The sequence below is a fragment of the Triticum aestivum genome, chromosome 3A (genome assembly GCF_018294505.1).
Source record: "Triticum aestivum cultivar Chinese Spring chromosome 3A, IWGSC CS RefSeq v2.1, whole genome shotgun sequence".
NCBI classification, from domain to species: Eukaryota; Viridiplantae; Streptophyta; class Magnoliopsida; order Poales; family Poaceae; genus Triticum; species Triticum aestivum.
The window spans coordinates 45,578,454-45,603,386 of record NC_057800.1 but is presented as its reverse complement, the minus strand read 5'-3'; positions in this window follow the sequence as shown (position 1 = coordinate 45,603,386).

The following is a 24,933-nucleotide window of genomic DNA, read 5'->3' as shown; positions in this document are numbered from 1 at the left end:
AACAGCCAACGCTGGCAGCACCATTCAAACATATAGTCCGGTGGCACAAGGTGACGACGAATGATTAGAGAACCATTTGATGTATTGTGCATGATGAAGTATTATGGAGGACACAAACCATCTGGACATTTTGTGCAGTGCCACTAAAATCAAGTTGAGCATCTCTATGGATATCGTATTTATATGCTGCAAGAAAACAAAGACACAGCAGCACACACATGAATATTGGCCCCAGTGTCAACCCACCAATTAGTGGACTAACAAACAGAAAGTACGGTAAACAGATTACCATACCCAGATGCCCCATCATTGTTGCTTTGAATGACATTGACAAATTGGGAGTCCTATCCTGGCTTCCTGTAGTTGTTTGGGCACTTTTTGCAGACTATAGTCATGTCACCAGCGTCTACTAATACTCTGTAAAGCTTCTTGATCATTCCTTGTGTAATGTAGCGCAAACAGTGACTGCTTCTTTCTGCAAAGTGGTAAGACCAACTGGACCCACTAATGCAGCAGTTTGCCTTAGACACATTGGCTCCTTTTGTGAAGTTCAACTAAAATCAAAGTCGGAATAAAACCGAGCTTTAATTTTGATATCCCTGTAAGCAACAATAGGTATAAGGGAAACAATTACTGAGAAATAACGGTTGATGACTTGTACTCCCAGAAGGAAAACATCTACTGATCTACCTTATCTTAATGGGAAACAAAGCAGGAGAGTAGCAATTCTCAATCAGTGTGATTCATTCATATTAACTGAGACATTATCATAACAATTCCTTGTTTCAACATGTATAAAGAACGACAAAGCAGAAAAGTATCATTCCTAAAACAATGCGACTGATTCATTTTAACAGAGACATTATCTTAACAATACCTTGGTTAAACATGTAGAAAGAACTACAAAGCAGGATAGTACCATTTGTAAAACACTGTAACTGATATATAATAACAGAGACATTATCTGAACAATACATTTCTTAAACATGTACTCCGGTCGATCCCTAACAGAAATGGTAATCCCACCAATCCCTAACAAGTGTTGCAGTTTTGAACTAAGATTCAGTAGTTAATTCTGAGGAAAGTAGGTACTGACCTTTCAAGACCAAGATTTGAAACAATTCCCGAGGAAGATCTAAAATAGATCTCAACACTTATATGGAAATCCGGTCTCATTTTGTGCAGTTCCACCAAAATTAAGCGAAGCAAAATGTCGGAATAGCAACAAGTTGAATAGATATCCATGTTTTAACAGAGGCAAAAAAGGAATCAATTACTGGCCAATAAAGGAGGATGAAACATGCGGCCACAAAAATTGTAATCCCGCCAATCCCTAACAATTGTTGCAGTTTTGAAATAAGATTCAGTAGTTAATTCTGAGAGTGGCATTGCTTAATTTTACCAGCGACTTTAGATTAACAAAAAGCATAAATAGTTCCAGGGGAGAGTGGGCGCAACAACAACATGTGCTTCCATCTACTTATAAAGGGGGTGATGCAGAGTTTGTTGTAACAAAGCAACAAGCATAATGTCTGGGTTGGTCCCATTTTTGTTCACTACTTAATGGGAAAAGACAGCAATACAATAGCTTCAATTCAACATTTATTTAAAATAGTACCAATACAAGTAGCACAACATCTCAAAACACACTGCACGATCATGTGGATGAAGGCAAGTACCAACCTGTCATGACGCACACAAGATCACAGGAAATCCAATCTCGTTTTGTGCAGTTGCACTGAAATCAACTAATGTCGCTGGTGTGACATTTAAGTTTGCTCTAGCAACAAGTTGAATAGATATCCCTGATTTAACATGTGCAAAAAAGGAAACAATTACTACCAATAAAGGAGGATGAAACATGCGGCCACAAAAAGAAGCATCTACCTTATCTTGATGGAAAACAAAGTATAGGACATTAGCATTTCTAAAACGATTGCATTGATTCATATTAACAGAGAAATTCTCTTAAAATAGTTCAGTAGTTAATTCTGAGAGTGGCATTGCTTAATTTTACCATCATCATTAGATTAAGAAAAAGCATAAATAGTTCCAAGGGCGAGTGGGCGCAACAACACCATGTGCTTCCATCTACTTATAAAGGGGGTGATGCAGAGTTTGTTGTAACAAAGCAACAAGCATCATGTCTGGGTTTGGTACCATTTTTGTTCACTACTTAATGGGAAAAGAGAGCAATACAATAGCTTCAATTCAACATTTATTTAAAACAGTACCAATACAAGTAGCAAAACATCTCAAAACACATTGCACGATCATGTGGATGGGACATGGGACATGCGAGCACCATGTGCGTCCACACATATAACTGGGTGATGCAGAGTATGTAGCCAAGTAGCATATCTGCGTTGGTCCCATATTTGTTCTCTTTGAAATTTTTTCCTATGTGAGGGCACCAAATCTAGTCCTGCACAAACTACCCGACCCCCCAGTTTCTTTCCCTTTTCAACAAAGAGTTCCGTTCCTTACAGATGTGTGTACTGGGTTACCCCCTTTTTCCCTTTTCGACCAACAAAGTGGCTGGATAGCTAGTCTATTGTACTTTCCCTCCCTCCTTTCCTCATTGAACCACGTCCTAGATTCATGCTCCACCCCACCTCACCCTTCTTTCCTCTTTGAACCAAGACCTAGATTCGGCTACATAATCGAAAAAGATCCGCATGCAGCTAGACCAATGACGGTTTCAAAGAAACTTATACCTTAGGGTCGTCGGGGTGTGGCAAGGCGTGCGGCGGGAGGTCGGATCTGCCCACACTATGTATGGCAGCGAGGAAGAAGGGGTCGGTGGCTCTCCCGCATAAGCGCTTGGTGAAATAGAAAAGCGCAGCCGGCAGTGGATTGCCTCCCTCCCCGAAGGCGATAGAGTGAATGCTACACCTCCTCCCCTTCCCGGTGACGTAGTCTTGTTTAGATGTGGTGAAGAGGGTGAGAGACTGTGAATATTGCAAACCCTAGCAAAGGAACGATGAGCCTCTAGCGTGTATATATATATGTATATATATATTAGTGCGGCGAGAGTGGAGAGTGCAAACCCTAGCGAACAAGCTCCGAGGCTCTAGCTTATATATATACTGTAGTACGGACTGAGCTCCGGTGCCTTAACTACACCTACTTTTGGCTGTATGATAGGTGGGCCAGCCACATTTTGGGCCCACCTGTCATAAACCCAAAGGCAGGTGCACTAAAGTCAATGAAGCTGCGTCCATATAGTACTCGTGTATACGACTAATATATAGTGGAGTGGTTTTCTTATTCTCTCCATAACAATCATTTTAAATTGTGTAAGTACGAAATGAAAGTCTTTATTTAACGTACAAGTGAAGAAAACTACTACTCCCTCTGTTCCTAAATATTTGTCTTTCTAGATATTTCAACAAATGACTACATATGGAGCAAAATGAGTGAATCTACACTGTAAAAATGTCTATATACATTCGTATGTGGTCGTCCATTTCCAACCACTTGAAAGACAAATATTTAGGAACGGAGGGAGTACTTCCGATGAACTAACGATCCACGCGTCCTAGTCACACTTCGTGTCCTTCACGTGTGGTACACTACCCTCCCTTAAGTGAACAACCACACATGCGCCAAATTATCGGAAAGGTGTGAGAGTGTGTACAAATAAAGAATTTTAATTTCAATTATCGGAAAGGTTTGAGAGTATGTACAGTTTGCCCTCCTAATAATTATGGTTTGTTGTGTTCGGCCTAAACTTGGTCAAACTTTACAAAGTTTGACTTCAGTCAAATCTAATATGCGGAGTAATAAAAATTGAGGGCTACTACGTTCATCCGGGTTTTTAGTCCACACCACTTTTTTAATCAAAGTTAATAGCTGGAAAAATAAAATTACAGAGGAGCTGGAGACAAAGTTGTGAGAAGGCTTAGAAATCAATACAAAACTTATGCTCTTAGTACCAACGTCGATTCTTCTTCGAGGAAACATTAGGTTCATAGCCAATTGTGTGATAAAATTGCACCAACGTGAAAGACGACTGCGTCTCCAATGCAACCAAGGTGAACTGACGAAGGATATCATCTTTGTGGGTAACACGCAAAGAGCACTGATGGAAGACAACTTGTTTTTCATTGAAAATCGACCAGCTTCACCAGCCGACGCAACCATGAGGCGCAACCATGAGCAACGATAGGTTATCGTGGTGATGCATCATCCATTTGGCATTAAGTTTGGGTGAGGCACCTATGAAGTTTGACAAACCCTCACTGTGGTCTGTTTCTTATCAGTAATCAAGCTCGGGGAAGGAAAAACCACGTGGCAGAGGACAGTGTGGTGGAACAACAATAGCCATCCAATTTTGTGCAATTCCACTAAAATTGAGAAAGACATGCCCAGGTATGGAGATACGCATCGCTGTTTCCAAAAATATAAAAAAGGGATATAGTGTTGTTACTTTGTTTTACAAGATTAACAACGACATCTCAATTGTCAATAAGAATTATGAAAAGTACACCAACAAACAGAAGCATCATGATTATCTTGATGGGAACTAAACCAGGATACCCGAGAAAAAAGCATTTCTTCATTTAACTAGTGATAGTATTAGATTTGCAGCAGCAATAGGAGCATATGGACAATGACCGCAAAACCACCATGTACTTTTTGTCGAAACAACATGTATACCTCCACTGAGGCATAAATCAGGACAACTTTTCGAGTGGCATTTCCTCTATAATAGTAGGTGATGTTGGACCAGCAGACGAACCCTAGCTACTATACATGGGGAGCTGGGGTGTAGTCGCATAGAAGAAAACCCGCATGCAGCGACCTGGGGAGCTGGACCAGTACAAGAAGTTATATCTCAGGTGGGCGAGATGTCGCTTAGGCGTGCGGGCGGGATCTTCCCACACGACGGCAGTGAACAAGGGCGCGGAGGACCTTCTTCCGCGCCAGCGCCGGCTCCGAGAGGATGATGCGCATGGGCTTTCTCCATCGCCAACGATGACAACGTCAACGCTGCACCTCCTCACCTCCCGTAACGGACGGGATTCGGCCGGACCTGTGACCACCGATGAGGAGAGAGATAGTGTGGACACTGTCATCTTGTTTTGATATGGAGAGGGTGAGAGAGCAAGACATGAGAAACTCTATCAAACAAGAGGCTATAATGGAGTAAAAAAATCTCTCCATAGCAGTGGTTTTAAATAGAATACGCGCGTTCCGGAAAAAAGAAACGAAAACTGGTGGACATTTTTTGAACGTACCAAGAAAGAAAACTCGACCAAAAATAGGCCCCCGCTTCCAGGTCGTGAGAGTCGTCGCGCACACACACATAGACATAGACATGCATATCCGTGTTTACGTAAAATTCCATTTTCATTTCCATCTCCAATCATATTTGTCCAACTGGCACATTATTTACGTTGTTAATTATATACGTGGCAATATTAACATACAACATCTCTTGTTTGCGGGCGTACGGACCGCTGCCATAGCCGCTCCTGACCAACCCGAACCCTCTTCATCACCCGCGCATGCTTCCCGCCCGAAACGGTCAGTGCCGCATTCATGCCCGGCCAGAGCGGACGCGACCTCTCACTGGCGCCGGCATTGAAGCGGCGCACCGGCCAAGAGAGCGTCGCCCGCGCCGCTTCCTGGTGCACGCGACTGCTCCGCGTTCAAAGGTCGCAATAGCCGACCACAACATGCATGTAAAAAGTTCTTGGGAGTCCGCGCTACAGCTAGCTGTCCTCCCCCAACTCGTCAATCTCTTCCAGTAGTACTAGTACTCCATGGCGCGATCCATCGACAAGCAGGCGGGAAAGTTATCGTATACTCGGTTTGTGGTGAGTGGCATGCCGAGCGACCATGTGGGGTCGAGCCGTGGAGGAGGGTGAGACACGAACGCGACAGGCGTGATTTAAACATTGGTTTTGCTCAATGGCGCGATCCAATGAAACGAAACGTTGGTTTCTCTCCGTTTCCATTTTCATTCCTACTCCATTTTCATTCCTACTCCAAGGTTGCCCCGTTACAACGTTCCATCAAATACAAAGGAAAACTAACACGCATGCTGATGCATGTCAATGATTCACAGATCATAGCCAATATTTACTTCACAACTAAAGACAAAAGTTGTTTGAGCGTGTATGAAAGAAAAACTACTAATGGGGTCACTACGACATAAACCCTAAACCCTAAAGATGATTTAATTTCCTGGCCAGGTAGAACCTGTCAAAGGAAAGACGGCTGGCACCCTCGGATCATACAATGCTTTTGTGCAGTTCCACTAAAATCGAGCTGAGCATCCCTGATGGCAAAGATATTGAAGAAGTGTGATTAGAATAATAGTACTGGCACTAGTTCATGAGACATAAACTCATTACAAGTAGAAGCTGGTATAAGTAGAGAAAGGCCGACATGGAGATGGAGCTACGTGGGGAGCTGCGGCAGTGGAGCAAGCCGGCTCCAAATGGAAGATGGACTACCTGGGACGTCGGGCTGTAGATAGAAGGGTGGTTGGGACGCGACATCGGCCCATACCACGGTGACCCCCGATTGGGACACACCGACTATGGATTTTCTCCCTCACCGATGTCGACCATGTCTACGCAGAACATTGTTCCCTTCCCCCAGATGCAGGATCGGGCCGAATATGTGATCAGCGGTGTGGCCACCGTCGTTCTATGCTTGTGAAGAGAGCAACCCAAGCAAGCAGGGTTGTAGCTTAGCATCTTGCTAGTGTATATATAGTGCTTTTCTTTTTCTCTCCATATCAACCATTTTATATTGCGTATGTGTCATTGAAGAGTGAAATGATGGTTGCTTCTTCCGACTAACTTACTGTGTGATTTGACTGCTCCTTTATTGGCCCCTACACGTACTCCCTCTACGTGTATGCAACAGTCACACATACACATGGGCGCAAAAATGTGCGCGACGCCCTAATGCATGCATGTCCGAGCACACGACGGAACACACACAGTCACGCTCAAGTGCTCAACCTACAGGTGCATGCACACACATACTCAGCCAGGGACAGCTAGTGACCGTATAAACACCGGAAAATGTATATATTGAGCGCAATGAGCGTATTATGAAGTCCACTAACCATATTTTTACAAATATACAGTGACAGACAGTGTATTTATCTCATTTGAAATTAAGCCATATTAACCGGAGAGGAGGTTGTATGGACTAGTATTACTTTGCTGTGTCCTGTCAACTGCCGAACGAGGAGAATCTTGCAGGACGGGAGAAGCTTGCGCGCGGTGGCTCGCAGGACAAGGAGAAACTTCTGACTAATGCAAGCTCTCCCTCGCTCAGGCGGTGGACGTGCAACAGTTAATTCGGTGTCAGATTGCCAGAAGCATACACTATACTAGTACTATTATTGTTCGACTTTTTGAAGAGGCGAACAGCCAAGGGCAAAGTTTACTAGTACTAGTACTACTACTATAGTCTATAGAGGTATGTACTATACTAGTACTAGGAACTGGATGGAGGAGCGTCTGCACTCTTATTATATTTTTAAAATGTGATAAAGCAATCTTCAACATATTTTGTTCTCTTCGAGGGTTCTCGCATGTGATAATGGAAGTTGATTGCATGGAACACTCGCCACAATTCTCGCTTAATTATGGCTCATATCCTGTTACAAATAGGAGCGCTCAGTAATATTTCCTCTTTTTTGTTATTCAGCATGTAAACAGGTCAGCAAACCTTACAGTGCATCTTTGTGCGAACCGTGCTTGCTGCACTTTGAATGTGGCCGAGAGCTGGCTTGATGAAACACCTCGCTTCCTACTTCTTTTTTTGCAGGGTACCTTGCTTCCTAGTGACTAGTGTCTTGGCTGATCATCCTAAGAATGCGTATATATGAATAAAGCACTCTCATTTACCCACAAAAAAGATTAAGCCATATTAACCGGAAAGGAGGGAGTATGGACTAGCACTACTTTTTGGTGTGTCCCATCAACTCACAGAACGAGGAGAAGCTTGCAGGACAAGGTGAAGCTCGCTTACGCCTTTTGACTAACGCAACCTACCCTCGCCCATGCGGTGGACATGCATCTGGTTATTCAATGTCAGATTCCCAGAGGCATACACTGTAATACCGAACATGCGGAGTACCATCATTGTTCGACTTCACGAAGAGCCAAAGAGCCAAGCGCAAGGCTTAGTAGTACGAGTAGTACTACTACTAGAACCGCATAGTTGAGCGTCTGTACTCATATTTTTTTTCATCTCTGATAAAGTAGACATTTATTCCGGAGAAGGGCGGAAAACGGCAGCCCAACATGTAATGATGATATCGATCAACCATGCTCCGTCTGTGTGTTCTCGCTCCTTGTCTCTCTCAAGGAATGGCGGGTTGACCATTTTGCCGTCAATTGAGATCAGTTTGCTCACACTCCGGTCCCACATGTCAGTGATATGCCAAGAGGAGGTGCCTTGACCGACTGACCATACGCGTACTTGATTTTGCACCTTCATACTACTCCTCCCTCTGTCACAGTTTACAGGGCGCACTTCATTATGTTGCATTTCTCTCAATGCATTTCCACCACCAGAGAGACTTTAGACACGTTTGGTTTAATGCTCAATTAATTAGGGCATGGCAACCGCAATTAAGTCCACAATTTTCTCTCGATGTACTACAGAGTGGAGTAAGTGCATGCATGTGTGTACCCGGGGTGGAAGCACTGCATGCATGTGTGTATGCATTGTTTCCTCTAGTAATAGACGCCGTGCTATAAGTACCAATGCTATTTTTCAGGCCGATTGCTAGTTGCCTTGGTCCTAGAGATATTTTCTTTTTCTGAAGCGCGCTCTATAAACAGTGACGGATGGAGTAGTATGAGCGGATTCAAAGAAGAGCGTATTGATGGTTACTTCCTTCGAGCAACTTACAGTGGGAAAGGTGGGGCTTATGATTTGACTGCTCATTACTCACTATTAATGTGGCGCAACAACCGGGCTGAGTCTCCCATGCGGCTGTGCACTACCCCCTTGGTTCTTAAATATACTCCGGAGTATTTGTCTTTCTAGAGATTTCAATGAGTGACTACTCAAATAATTGCCTTTTTAGAGATTAAAATGGACTACTACATACGGATGTATATAGACATATTTTAGAGTGTAGATTCACTCATTTTGCTCCGTATGTAGTCACTTGTTGAAATCTCTAGAAAGACAAATATTTAGGAACAGAGGGAGTACACATACGAAGCAAAATGAGTGAATCTGCACTCTAAAATATGCCCATTTGAAATTTGTAAAAAGATAAATATTTAGGAACGAATGAGCATAATTTTGTGCATGGCACATGGACCTGGATGCCGAAGAGGCTTCTGGCAATGCTATCAAGCTTCCAGCATTTGTTTACATAATTGACGTACTATACAAATAATTTTCCAGCGACATGAAATTGTACAATGGTGTGAGCTTTCAGCTTTTGTCTCGTGTGTCTTGCCATCGATGCTCTTTCGGAAACAATAAAAAACTAACTTCCTTGCTAATGCATCTCAATTATTAGCAGATCAGAGCTAATATTTACATCACAACTGAAGACAAAGTTGTGAGAAGGTGTTAAATTAAAATTGATCCATGATTTCATTGGCAGCAACGTCCCCCAGCTCTGTCTAAATCAACAAGGCATGTTGGGAAAAAAGTAGCTGTCTGGAGCATGCAACATTCCGATCATTTTGTGCAGTTCCACTAAGATAGAGCTAAGCGTCCCTGTTCCAGAGATATTAAGTGTGATTACGATAATAGAGGACTACTGATGAAACAATAACCACACAAATAGAAGCCGGTCACCTTTGCAGTCTCTCTGAAGATTAACTAGTTGGAGAAGATTAGGCTCGGAGTTGGATGAGGAGGATAGAGCAAAACCAATCTCCCTTTGTGCAGTCACACTGAAATGTAGAGACGTTTCCCGTGTGACATTTTAGTACAACTGAACAAAACACTCTTAAGAAAAAAGTGATTTGTGCAGTTCACCAAAAGGTCACAATTGCAACAAGGGGAAATGGATAGCCCTGTTTGCAAAAAAGAGTTAGAAAGGAAACAATTACTGGCCAATAACAGTTGATGACACATGCGACGAACAAAAAGAAGCATATTCCTTGTCCTAAGGAAAGATAACAACACGGTTGTGTTTGTCTAAAATGGTGTGAGGACAAGATTGCAATATGGAAAGTACGCCGAACGAGCTATGTTTTGGGCAAAGAACTATGGAAGATCCACATGCAATGACGTGGGAAGATGGGCAGTGGAGCAAGACCGGAGGGGATACCTGGAGGTCGTCGGGATGTAACAAGGTGAGCGGCGGCGGGCGGAGTCCGCCCATACTGCGGCAGCGAGCAGGTGGCATAGGCCCTACCGTGTCGGAGCTTGGTCAGAGAGAACGGCATGTACCGCAAATCGGGACGTGCTGCCTCGGTGCCGTCTAATGGAGAAACGATCCACATCCTCCCTTTCCGCCGGCGGACGGGATGCGGCCGGATCAGTGACCAACGGTGAGAGAGAGAGGCCACCGCAGCCCTGTGTGAGATACTCTAAAGAGAGACAAACCAGGCAGGCATGCTCCATTGTATATAGTGGAGCGGACTACCTTTTTCTCCAGAAAAATCGTTTTATATTCCATGTACGTGCCATTGAGCGATATAACTTTATTTAAAAATAACGCGCCAACGCATCAAGTCGAACTTTGTTTCATGCACGCACGGTACACGACCTCCGTAGGTAAACAACTGCTACACACATTCAAATTAGCACGTGGGCTGCCATTTCGTACATAAATGAGCTCCACTGTGTACCAGCGCGGGTGTGGCTGGGCACGAAGCAAGAGTACGTGCACGGTGCACCTATTCTCTTCTTGCATACATACACCACCTACGTGGGGTTGTGGGAGAGAGATACAAACGTAGAGAGATATACTATGTGGGTTCGTGAGAGTTTTTTTGGGGGGGGTCAATCAAAAAATGTAACATATGCAATGTGTGTGAAATAGAGTCCTGGATATATCATATATATAGAGGGGGTGTCGGTGTCAAAACCGGCGGATCTCGGGTAGGGGGTCCCGAACTGTGTGTCTAAGGCGGATGGTGACAGGAGGCAGGGGACACGATGTTTTACCCAGGTTCGGGCCCTCTTGATGGAGGTAAAACCCTATGTCCTGCTTGATTATTCTTGATAATATGAGTAGTACAAGAGTTGATCTACCACGAGATCGGAGAGGCTAAACCCTAGAAGCTAGCCTATGGTATGATTGTATGTTGTCCTACGGACTAAAACCCTCCGGTTTATATAGACACCGGAGGAGGCTAGGGTTACACAAGGTTAGTTACAAAGGAGGAGATATGCATATCCGTATTGCCTAGCTTGCCTTCCACGCCAAGTAGAGTCCCATCCGGACACGGGACGAAGTCTTCAACCTCATATCTTCATAGTCCAACAGTCCGACCAAAGGATATAGTCCGGCTGTCTAGAGACCCCCTAATCCAGGACTCCCTCAATAGCCCCTGAACCAGGCTTCGATGACGATAAGTCTGGCGCGCAGTGTTGTCTTCGACATTGCAAGGCGGGTTCCTCCTCCGAATACACCACAGAAGAGTTTGAATACAAGGATAGTGTCCGACCCTGCAAAATAAGTTCCAGATACCACCATAGAGAGAATAATATTCCCACAAATCTGATCTGCTGACACGTTTTGGCAGCATGACATCACGCCATGGCCCGGTAATTATTTGAACCATTTTTATTTAACTAGCCCCGCACATAACGCAGGGCAGTTTCTTGACACGTCTTGTCAAAGCAGAGATCAGGTTCCCCTTATTACGGGATTCCCATCAATATGGGAGTGGGTAACCCAACCGCGCCACCAATTACAGCACTTGGGGGATAAGCGAGTTTTACCAGGCTGGTGGGGGCGCATAGTTTCGTCCTCCCTTATAAAGGGATAAGGTTTCACCTTTTTCTACCCACGCCTTCTTCCTCCTTGCTAATCCATTCTCGCGCACTCGAGCTCCAACGCCCAAGTCCACATCCTTCTCCTCAACTCTCTCCAAACATTTCCGGAGCGGGAGGCAAGTGGATGGCCTCCTCCGTCATGGAGGGACACATCAAAAAGCTACGTGGAGCCGGATACTTAGCCGCGGATATCGCGCACCGGCTGCCAGCCGTAGGGCAGGTTGTCCCTACCCCGGAACCTAACGGAAGGGTGGTTTTCCTCCCCCACTTTGTCCGCGGACTGGGGTTTCCCCTCCATCCATTCGTCCACGGCCTTATGTTCTATTATGGGCTAGACTTTCATGATCTAGCCCCGAATTTCATCCTCAACATCTCGGCGTTCATCGTCGTGTGTGAGGCTTTCCTCCGCATCCGGCCCCACTTCGGCCTGTGGCTGAAGACCTTCAATATCAAGCCGAAGGTGGTCGGCGGCCATCAAGCGGAATGCGGCGGAGCCATGGTGGGAAAAATGCCCAATGTTATATGGCTCGAGGGCTCCTTCGTGGAGACCATAAAGGGGTGGCAATCGGGGTGGTTCTACATCACCGAGCCGCGCGACACCAACTGGGTGGCGGACCCCGAGTTTCGATCCGGAATCCCCACGCGGCTCACTTCCTGGAAGGAGAAGGGCCTGTCCTGGGGTTCATCGGTGGAGCTGGACGGACTCCAGAAGTGTATCCGGAACATGATAAGCAAGAAACTTAAGCTTGTCAACATAGTCCAGGTCATGCTCTTCCGCCGGATCCTCCCATGTCAACAACGGGATTTCAACTTATGGGAGTTCGACCCGGCCCAGCACCAGACTCTATACGAGCTCTTCGACATGACGCATAAGGACATCTGGAGGGTGCTGTTCAAGGGCGCCAAGGTCCCTCCTTCTCTTATCGAGGAGCGCGGGCTAAGCGCGAAGTGCCCTTCGAATTCGGTAAGTTCTGTACATCTAGTAGGATATTTATTTCCCATAGCTTAACCATGTGCAGGGTCTGAGCTCCCATGCCTTTGTCAGGACTGGGTGGAGACATCAGAGCAGATTAACTGCCCGGCCCCTCTGCCGAAGACCCTGCAGACGCTCTCTTGACGGAGATGCGGACTCCGGCTCCTTATGAGGTGCCGGAGAAGACCAAGAAGAAGGCCAAGGGAACCCGAAAGAGTTCCCGGCGCCAGGTGGTATCGGACTCATTGTCCGATAACACCGAGACGCACTCCTCCCGTGAAAACGAGGAGAAGGAAGATGAAGATTCTCCCCCTCCAGCCGGGGGAGACAAGAAAAGGAAGGCCACCCCAACCGGGGAGGCCGAAGGGTCCAAGAAGGGAAGGACTCTCCTTCCGGACTGCTCCACCACCGCCGCCGACGGCGAAGACGAGTGGCTGCTTAGGGCCAAGCCCCTGGCGAAGTCGTAAGTATTCGGATACCAGAGTAACTCATAGCATACCTTTGTCGGACTGCTTCTCTAATGTCGAATATGATTATGCAGTCCGGCCCAAGCCCGTATCGACGTATCGTCGTCGGACGGTTCCTTGGACTCGTCGGACATGAATAGTGATACGCTTCCAACCACCTCCTCTCCTGCCCTACGGACAATGCCGAGGTATTGTCTCAAGGGGCACCGAGCCGGGGGGAGACAGTCCCGGAGGCGCCTCAAGGTGACCTTCCGGACTCCAGGAGCAAAGGGAGCAAGGCTCCCGGGGGCTCCAAGTTCGGCCCTCAGCCGAACACCGCGCTGGAACCTCCAGTGGTTCCGGACTCGGGCAGGCGGCCCCCTTCCAAAAGGGGCAAGCTATCCGTGCCGGTGACCTCTGTCCATCCAGAGGCACCGGACGACCTGCGGGGAGCGCTTTGCGGCGCTTCCATCGACGAAGAGCACCCCACTATTATGAGTGCGGTGATCAAGAAGGTTCAGTCCACCAAGAGCGGACTGACTGAAGCCTGTGCCAGCCTTCTAACAGGCTTTGAGGTAAGTGTTTAAAATATAGGAAAATATTATTGCATAGACAGTAGCCCGTAATGCTCTGTTTGGTGTTCACAAAGAAAAGCCGAATAGAGGATCAAATAATATATGCAGGAGTCTAATATAAGTATGTCTGTATGTGTATGCAGGCTTCGCTGCTGACCTTTGCCGCACTAATTGCGGAGGTCGCTGCACTGAAGCAGGACCTCGAGCGGTCCGAGAAAGTGCTCGGCCTTGCCAAGAGGCAGCTCGAGGAGAACAAAGGTAAGTAATACCTTGTCTATATAAAAAAGAAAATGTGGTTGCTAAATGACAGGATCATCATGAATGTGCCAGGGGCCACGACCGAAGTGGCGACCCTGAAGCAAGCGTTGTCCGAGGCCGAAAGAAAAGCGGCCGAGGAGCGCACCGAGCAGGAGAAACAAGAGGCACGGGTAGGCGAGGTGCAGCAAGAGCTCCAGGCTCTCGTGAAGAAGCACGAGGCTTTGGAGCTTGACTCGGAGACGCGAGAGTCCGAGCTTGCCGTGGCCCTCGAGAGCATAAAGCATAGCAAGGATGAAGCCCAAAAGGCCCTCCAGGAAATTGAGGCAATGAGGAAGATAGCGGTGGGTAAGGCATTCAATATGCAAAGCAAGCATGTGAAAGTAAATTACTTGTTACTTACCCGAGTCCGGAGCTCTCCAGGAGCATTCGTAGATTTGCCCCGCAGCGTGTCAGATGCCACGAATTATTACCAGGCCGAGGAGGGAAGCTCGACGGAGAAGTTGTTCTGGTCTCAGTATACTGGGACCGAACACCCGATGCCTATGAGCGACCAACTGAAGCAACTGGTCGAGCTGCACAAGGCAGCCGAACAGACCATGAAGGGCTTTATAGTCCGGATGTGGCCTGGCGACTCCCTTCCCAATAGCTACTTCATCCTGATGAGGCGGCTTGTGGATGCCTGCCCATGGCTGGAAGTCATCAAGCGGTCCTTCTGTATCGAAGGTGCCCGCCGGGCTTTTGCCCGTGCAAAGGTGCACAGGGCCAAGATGGGCACCGAGAAGTTGGTGAAGGAGGGGCCGCCGCAGGTCAAGGAGCATCACCACCCCGAGATGTATTATGAGGGTGTCCTGAAGGGTGCCCGTCTTGTGGCGGACGAGTGTGTGAAGGATGTAATGTTTGAATGAACTTGCTCGTGTGATCCTGTATTATGAAAACTTGTTCATATGCGCTATGCAACGCTTGTTTGAATTTAAAATATTACCTTCTATGCGGCTGTTTATCAAATCTGAGAGATGGCCAGTCGTTGGCTTCTGCCCCCATGCCACGAGTGCTGGGGTGTTCGGGATAAACCTGAGCACTCTTTTTCCCATTTTTGGGTCCTTCGAGGGAGGTGCTCAGCACAACAAACAAGGCAATCAGACTATAATGCTTTATCACTCTCACTTAGCCATAGAAGTCTACAATTTTAAATTTTGGTGAAGCCCCTAGTATTCGGAAGGCCTTAAGCCGGACAAAGCCTACTCCTCGCTCTAAGCGGCGATGTCGGTGTCAAAACTGGCGGATCTCGGGTAGGGGTTCCCGAACTGTGCGTCTAAGGTGGATGGTAACAGGAGGCAGGGGACACGATGTTTCACCCAGGTTCGGGCCCTCTTGATGGAGGTAAAACCCTACGTCCTGCTTGATTATTCTTGATAATATGAGTAGTACAAGAGTTGATCTACCACGAGATCGGAGAGGCTAAACCCTAGAAGCTAGCCTATGGTATGATTTTTTGTTGTCCTAGGGAATAAAACCTTCTGGTTTATATAGACACCGGAGGAGGCTAGGGTTACACAAGGTCGGTTACAAAGGAGGAGATATGCATATCCATATTTCCTAGCTTGCCTTCCACGCCAAGTAGAGTCCCATCCAGACACGAGACGAAGTCTTCAATCTCGTATCTTCATAGTCCAACAGTCCGGCCAAAGGATATAGTCCGGCTGTCCGGAGACCCCCTAATCCAGGACTCCCTCGGGGGGCGATCCACGAGAAGAGAGTGGAGGTATCATCGGCTTGAGGTGTCCATAGAATCGAAGAGAGGGATGATGTGTGTGTGTGTGCGCGCGCGATCGACAAAGAGTGCCATCGAATTTGTGTGTGCCCATGTCAAAGATATAGAGTGGCTGGCCTATTGGAACGTGAGAGGGGACATGTGCAGTTTGTCTCTGTGGCATGGATACCTACCTACAGCGCTCGACTATCGATGTGTGTTGGGGGGGAGGGAGGCCTAATTAACTATAGAGGTACAATGGCTGGTATATGTGTGGAGGAGGAGAGAGGCCTACCTCATGTATTAAGGGAGATTGATCTACCTCATGTATTAAGGGAGATTGATCGGCATCCATGCATATGTGTAGGAGAGGAATAAGGTTGTGAGAGAGACGGAGCTAGAGTGTTTGAGGGGGTGGTAGTGGAGTTCCTTCTAACAAATGGTAGGATGGGCTTGCTAGACAGCCAGAGGGCACACCCGCAATATCAATAAGAGAGGGGATGGCTGCCTGTCTGTGCATGTGCGTGTGAGAGACGGGTCAGGAGGCATGCACGAATGATGAGGGGGACGATATGGCTGCGGTAAGCAGACATAACTACATAGGAAGATCAATAGTCCTTTGTCGAAGAAAGGAGAGACATAACTTGTGAGGTACATCGATCGATGGGGGGGGGGAATAGTTAAAGTCGACCTAGGTATATGTTGGGAGATCAATCGGTATACATGCATGTGTGTGTTAGAAGCAAATGAGGCATGAGGACAAGGATAGAGAGAGAGGGATGCATCTAGGAGGTGGTGCGAGAGTCATACTATATCGAGGGGGGAGGAGTGTGCGAGTACGAGATCGATGAAAAGAGTGGTGGGAGTGAGGCATGGACGGTGATAAGAGAAGAGGGGAAGATTATGTTTGTGCTAGGCACAGTTGGCTAGAGAGGCATATCGATCGATGTGTGCCGTAAAGAAGGAGCCGGGGGGCCTACACACACCATGGGTGAACGACCTAAAGTGAAAAGACGAATTTGCGCGATGGAGCTAGAGAATGCTGAGGGAGGGTGAGAGGGATGCGGGCGTGTGCATGCAGTTGAGAAAGTTAGCGCTAGCTACAAAGATAAGAGGATTGTGTGGGTGTAAAAGACGAATAGAGATCATACTTCATTATAAAAAGCGAATTCAGATAATTGAAGAATTTATCATAGTGTTTTAAACCGACGCATGTGTGAATATATATAACGGTGGTACACATGGTGTGGTTATGAACATGTTATACTACATATAATATATTTTATCTCTACTCTGATAAAAAACGGAGTTGTTGATGATGGTGTGCTTGCCATCCTGCAATATAGGCCGTCTGATTTATATCTGACGGATAGGAAGGAAACTATGGAAATTTTGAAAAAAGATACCCACACCCCTCTCCATATTTGCAAATTAGGCCTCCCCTTAATCATGTTGACGTTCTATGGAACGCATGGGCATCTTGCTAGTACTACGTATAATATATAGAACATTGATCATAATTTGGGCTAATGTGTGGCTTTTGCAGCTCAAGGTTAAATACTTGTCATAATGTAGGGGGCGGGGCACTATACTATGTGTGATAAACACGGTGTACGTATGGAACATGGTTTAGATTATGAATATATAGTTAGTACATCAAATGTACTATTATTTGGAATCAACATCAAGTGTATTCAAAAAATAGAATTCGAGTTCATGTAGTACACATAGTTCATATCTATATCTATAGTAATCATGTGGTGTGTTATTAAGGTAATACAGAAATGATGGTTGAAGTTGGCAACAATCATGATTGTAGATTCTTATTGAAATAGAGAAACGAATTCAAATTCAGTTCGAATTGCAGCGGTAGTATAGACATTTGGAATGCACTAAAATGTTGGTATGAGTAGGTTACATGCATTATACAACAAGCAAAAAAATTTAATTGGACATAACATGGATTCATACTCCCTCCTTCCATCTATATAGGGCGTAATGCATTTTTTAAGACCTCCTTTGACTATTGACAAGATTAATAGTACATGACATGCACAATGTGAAAATTATATCATTGAAAGAACCTTTCACAGACGAATTTAACGGTGTGCTTTGTGTAAGTTGCATGTCATATATTATTGCTCTAATATTCGGTCAAAGTTAGCATCAAAATACGCATTAGGCCCTATATAGATGGAAGGAGGGAGTAGCTTTGAATAGCATTTTTATAGTAAAACGGGGCAAGACTCTCTCTTTGTGTGTGGTGTGAATAGTTTTATTTTTTTCGTTTTCTTTTTGGTGAGAGAAGTGCGAATTGATTTGACGTACAAGTACAATATTACACATTAGGCTTGTCCCTAAAATTCAACCTACGCCTTGTTATATCCCGAAAATTCAGATATCGTGCTCCCAAAACTGGCGCCTTCACAACCCACGCCTTGCTATCCCGAAATTACAACGCGCGTGAAAACTCCCTCCAGCTGCCAAATCCCAACACGCGAAATCCCCCTTCTAACCCTGAGCGGAAAGGGCTGCTAGTTCAAATCGGTGGGGCGTACTTTTGTAACACACCCAACATTTTGGACAAGCTCGTCCCTAAGTCATGGTTCACCCCCTATCATCGCCTCCTTTTTGCCATTCGAAATCCCAGGCTGCCATAACCTCTCCACTCCAGCCGCGAATCCCCACCCTCCTTCGTCCGCCACCTCACCGCTGCCCAGCCGGAGCCTCTTCCCCGACGATGTTGTCCACCGCAACAGCTCGACGTCCCTCGTCCACCATCCTGGATGAGGATCCGTCGTCCATCTCGTCATCCCGCCGGTTCAGCCCCCCGTCCTCCACCTCCAAGGAGCTGCTCCAAAGATCGCCTCGTCTATCGCAGCTGCTCTATCCCCACAACGGTGCCTTAACCTGCTCCACCGGAACCGCAGCATCCTCACCGACTCCTAGGACGAGGCCGAGGCCTACTCGGCGCCACCAAAAAGGTTGTACACTCATCACATCACACCTTCTCCTTAACTCGACCTCCCGGCGCTGACGGTGCTCCATCTCGCACCCCCATGGAGCAGCTACCTTGAAGCCGGCGTCGCGGGTAACATCTCCACGGCGGCTCTCCCCCAGTGCAAGGCCCCTTCATCGGCGGCGTCGATACCAGCCGGATCTGCTGATGCTGCTCCGGCTCTCGCTCGCTCGCACTGCTGCTGCTGCTCTGGCTCTCGCTCAATCGCTCGCTCGCCCAGCTGCTGCTGCTCTGGCTCTCGCTCACTCGCGCTGCTGCTGCTGCTGCTCTCCCCCTCGCTTGTGCTGCTGCTCTGCTCCGATTTAGCTACACTTCAGTCGACTGAATCAACTTTTGGGTCAGTCGATTTTCAGGGGGTGGGGGGGCTCGCCGGAGTTAAGGAAGAACCACCCGCAGCAGGGACGGGGGCTCCACGGAGAGGTACCCCACTATCTATCTTAGGGTTCAGGGTTGGGGCGGGGGGCCTAAAGGGCGGGGCGGGGTGGCGGCGGACCGAAGGTCGGGAGTTGTTTCGGGGTGGCAAGGCGATGCCGGGGCCGGCGGTTCGGCCAATGTTGGCTGGCGGCTTAGGGTTTTTTTTTCGAATCATGCAAGCCAAATGAGCCCTTACAGAATTACTTCAGTTACAGGTAGGTGTCGAAGGGAACTTTGTGTGGTTTGTCCTGCTCTTGCCACGACATCGTCCACCTCACCTGAGCTACTCCATCGATAAAAACATCCACCAAACCAGACATCACGACTCCTGACCGTCATTCGCCGCCTTAGATCTCCTTCCCTGCCACCGGCACCCACCGCAACGGCATCACCATCATTGACTCAGTAGATGAACCTGAGGAGTACATGGGTCCACAAGAGAGGTCGCACTCTTTTGTTTCTGCTTATGTTATGCATTGCTCAAAATTACCTGCTACTTTATCGTCCTGTTCACCTCTTGGACTCCAAGTCAGGTCCAAATTAATGTTCAAACTTGAGTTCTAAATTAGTTGTGGGGCACATATCGAGGAAGCAATGAATAGTATATTTGTGTAACATCTGGTTCACCTAGGGTATGCCTATGTTGTTCATCTTGGGTGGGAAACAAATAGTAAAGCAATCAACATCTGTCTTTTTATCAAATTAAAGCAATCATCAGCCTGCTATCATTATTTTTGGATCCATCCACTCGTTGTTATCATCACTCTAAATTTATGCATGCTCTCCTTACATAATCTCACCATATTTATTCGTATGCTTGTTAGATATTGTACACAGTCATGCTGAACTTGTAGAGAAAAAGAGAAGAGTTTTTTGCGGCAACCCTCTCTAGATTGTAATCCAGAGGAAAATATCTGTTCTGAGGCGGATTCAGACGCCGCTGACCACTCCTATTTAGATAGACATCATATATGTGAAATTATGTCATGCTATCCGTTTTAGTTAAACAATATACATGTCAACTATTTCATGCCCTCTTTTTTACACACTATCTATTGCATCTGTCTCACATACAATGTCTGTACATTCAACTATTTTTCCTATTTATCAGCCATTTGAATTGGAGCGGGTGATGCCGGTATCTAGCAGACTAAAAACACGGTCTTCAAATAAAACAGTGCTACCTCTTGGTGGAGATATCACCCCGGTTGTACATGCACGAGAACCAGCCCTACCACACATAACCCAAACTCTCGCATATTGTACCCCTACGGTGATGGACAGAGAACCAGCTTCACCCAATCTAACCCCAACCCTAGCAGATAGTAACCCAGTTCCTATTGACACAGCACCATCTCCACCACAGAGCTCCCAAACAAGAGCAATTAGTAAGGCAGCTCCAGTGCCCAAAGGGCCAGTACTACCATGGCGAACCCCAACTCCACCAGTTAGTACGCCTATTCCTGTGGAGGAAGCACAACCAGCTAGTCATAGTTTAGCATCTATCGCATTTGATGTTGTTAAATCGTATGTGCGTATCTTCCCATCTTGGAAATATTATACTGAAGATGAAGGAAAATGCCAGTTGCAGGTGTTTGTCCAGGAGTTATGTGTAAGTAATGTTATTCATGGCAATTACTTTGCTTTGTCCCATACATCCTACCTCCATGATGGTTATAATACAACAAATTTTCTCATTTTTGTCTATAGAGAAGGACTGATTTGGAAACTCAGGATGAGGTAACCTGTGCTAATACCTCTGCTATCTTCAAGAATGCTTGGTGGTAGTATCGGAATTACCTGAAGAAAACGTACTTCACCGGCAAAGAAACTCATCAAATTTCCTTACGTTCTCCTGAGATACATTTACTAGATGATGACTGGGAATGCCTTATTCTGTACTGGTCCCGAACCAAGAATGTGGTAAGGTCTATGAGCTCATTTTCTATTTTTAAGTACTATATTCTTGCATCTTACTGTACTCTGTTCATGTAGAACAAGTGCCTAAACCTGAAGAACAACTGTTCTAATTTAAGATTCCATTGCAATCATAGTTCAAAAAAGTGCTAGGCGTTAATTGTGCGTTTTGCCACCGCCTTGTGCTTTACTAACCAAAGCACATGCTTATGCACAGATTAAGCGTAGTTATGCACAATGCGTTTTGCCAACGCCTAGAGCCTAGGAGCGCCTTTTTTAACTATGATTTCTATCGTGCATACCGGTTTGCTCTTGTATCACTATATTTACTCATACAAACTTATTTTTAAATTGAAGGATCCAATCGAAACTCCAATGGCACAGCAGGTATGTTCACGCATGTTTCTTTAACAGGTTTGCTCTTATCAATAGCTCTGTTGATTTCAATTTCAACTGTGTATATAGTTGACTTCTCCTATCATGCACATTACTAGCATCACAACAGAGCCAATAGTGTTGTTGTACATGTAGACCCATGGTACCCATCTGAAATCTTGTTGTGCCGTGTAGTTTCCCACGCATCGTATTCTTTCACTACTGCTTTGTCTTGAACTGATATGATTTGAACCGTGTCTCTATTTTGATTTGGCAAGACAATGCAGTGACCATAGGACATAGATATATGTTTAGTTGATGCTTTTGTTATGTACTAGTACTTGGCAATTGAAGACTTGGTAGTTTAATCCTGTCCACCTTACTAATGAACTGGTTCACCAAAATGAGTTCCATATACTAGTACATGCTAAACCTATTATGTGTCTGCTTGTTTCTTCTTTTAGAATGTTGACAGAATATTGGGGAAGAGTGCCTTATTAAGCAATGGTAAAGGAAGTAATGCAGATAAGGTTAAGGATAGTGACACATCCTTGTTGGTCTCCAACAAAGCTGATAAAACAGCTAAGGAAGACTATCTCGAAGACAGTGAGACAACCCCAAAGTCCTGTCTTGGTTTAGTGTTCGAGTTACTGGCCACTACCGCTTGCACAAGCTATTCAAACTCATTGTCTGAATCAGTTCGGTTTCTTGAGTCTCAACTACAAGCTGACAGACATCGATCAGCTATGCTCCGACAAGAAGCGGAAGGACAGCGGAAGTCCCTGGAGCATTCAGATGCATACTTTCTGGTGCAACAGCAAGCGTTAGAGGATTTTAGCGCCAAACAGGACAAAGCTAATAAGCTTGCTAAGCTTATTGCCAGCAAGGTGGATACCCAGGATAACGTTTCTTGAGCTCTTCTGAAGTTGTTTCAGTTATGCTCTTGTTTTGCTGCCGCGTTTATTTCCACTGGTAGCCAATTTTAACGGCCAGTGTATGTAATATGCTGCTTTGTTCCCCATATTTAAACTGGTGGCGAACTTTGATGCCCAGTGGATGTAATATGTGTAATAGCGGTAATAGGCTAGCGTTAATTGATTTCTTATTTATTTCCTTATTGTCTTGTTTAGTGTTTGCTTGTAGTCACTGCAGTTCTTTTTCTGTGTTTTTCTAGTGGCCACAATAACCTATTTTTGTAAACTAGGCCAAAATAATCATGGCAAAACACGGACTATTGTAACCATGGGCCTCTTGTGGGCCGTATGATCCATGGGCCTTCTACAGGCCATAGGATCCATTGTCCTTCTATATGGGCCGTAGGATCCATGGGCCTTCTACGGGTCGTATGATCCATGGGCCTTTTACGGGCCGTACGATCCATGGGCCTTCTATGGGGCGTATCATCATTTCGCCAATCATGGGCCATACTATTCATGGACCATAACTAGATATTAATAGGCCGCATTTGATAACTCTATGAAAACAGCCCAACAGGTTTTTTTACATGAAAACGGCCCAACGTATTAACGGGCCACAAACGGGCTGACTGTAACCACGAGCTGAATTTGGCCCACAAGCAGAAAATGACAGTAACGGGTCGTAAGTAACCGAATGTTGGAAATGAGACCAAGAATAAATGGGCCCTGAGAAGGCCAAAAGATAACATGGGCTGGAAACGGCCCAATAGAATAATGAGCCGTTAATGGGTATGAAGTGATACACTGTTCATTACAGGCCAGTTTCACCACGGGCCGTTAATGGGCCAATAGTTACAAAGGGCCTCATATGGGCCGAAGGACGTCATGGGCCATATATGGGCTAGAAGTTAAAACGGGCTGGAATCATATTGGACGGCCTAGATGACGGTACTGGGCCTAATTCGTAGAGGTCGTAATGGGCCCTGGGTTAGCGGGCTGTAAATGGGCTATATGCGAACAGACCGTTAACAGGCTTTCCGTGGGCCGGCCCGCCACCTTTTGACCAATTCAAATGGGCCGGCCTTTTCACAGTAATGGGCCTCTCTTGGGATGTGCCACGTGTCGATGTATCATAGGCGCCTTGGGTCCAATGAGTGGATGACATCTGTCCCAATGGTGAGCCGACACGTGTTTCCTCCAGCCAATGATGATTTTACACGTGGAAAATCCCCATTGGTCGGGGCTGTTAACGGGTTATTGGATCCAAAACCGGACCCAATAGCTTACGACGTTCCGTTACGGTGGATGCCACGTGTCGGTCACCCATGATGAAAGCACTTCTTTGACGGGCGATTTATCGTCATGGAAGTGGACACTTCCGTGATGATAATTTTGGTAATGTCATGGAACACTTCTACAACAGCACAGGTATGATAATCTTGATTCTGTCATAAATTTGTCATGGATGTACATGCATGACAGAAAATGTGACCTACTGTGACAAACACGTATCATCACGGAAGTAATTTGTAGTGGTACCCCATGTCCCTAGTAATAGTTGAAAGCTTCTTCTAGTGTGTCCCTACTTAAGTTCCCCATCTCAGGAGCAAGCAGGTAGCGCCTCTCTTCCGCCTCGTTCTCAGACCTTCTGAGATGCATCATGTACTTCTGATGTGACAATTGGATGATCTTATTTATGGAATATTTAATTTGTACTATTTAGAAAATACTTAGATAGGGAAAATGTCATGTCCACTTGGTTTCCGCATGATTGTGTGTGCACCATTTTTGTTGCGCGTGAAGCGCCAAAATTAGTTTGATGGACAACCGCATGAGTTGTTGGATAGAAGTATGACATTTGTTTATTGTAATGTTGCTCGAGTGACGGACTTCCTTTCCTTTACCTCTTAGGTTAGATATTAAAGAAAGAACCTTCCACTATCTAAAATTAATCATGAAATGTAACTGCTACTTGTGAGCTGCATTGGTATTTTCCCTTAAGAGGAAAGGGTGGAAATATAGTAGCGGATAAGTGTTTCCCTTAGTGAGAACCAAGGTTATCAAACCAATAGGAGAACCACGCAAATCCTAATGACAGTACCTACGCAAAAGAGGAAGTACTTGAACCCAACAAATAGACCGAAACGATTCTGCATCTACTACTATTACTCCGCCAATTGTCTGCTATCTAGCATGCATCTATGATATTAAGTTCATAACAAATAGAATAACACTTAAAGCAAGATGACATGACATAGACGAAGTAAACTCAAGAAATATGATTATACCCCGTCATTTTACCCTTAATGGCAGCAATACAATACGTGCCTTACT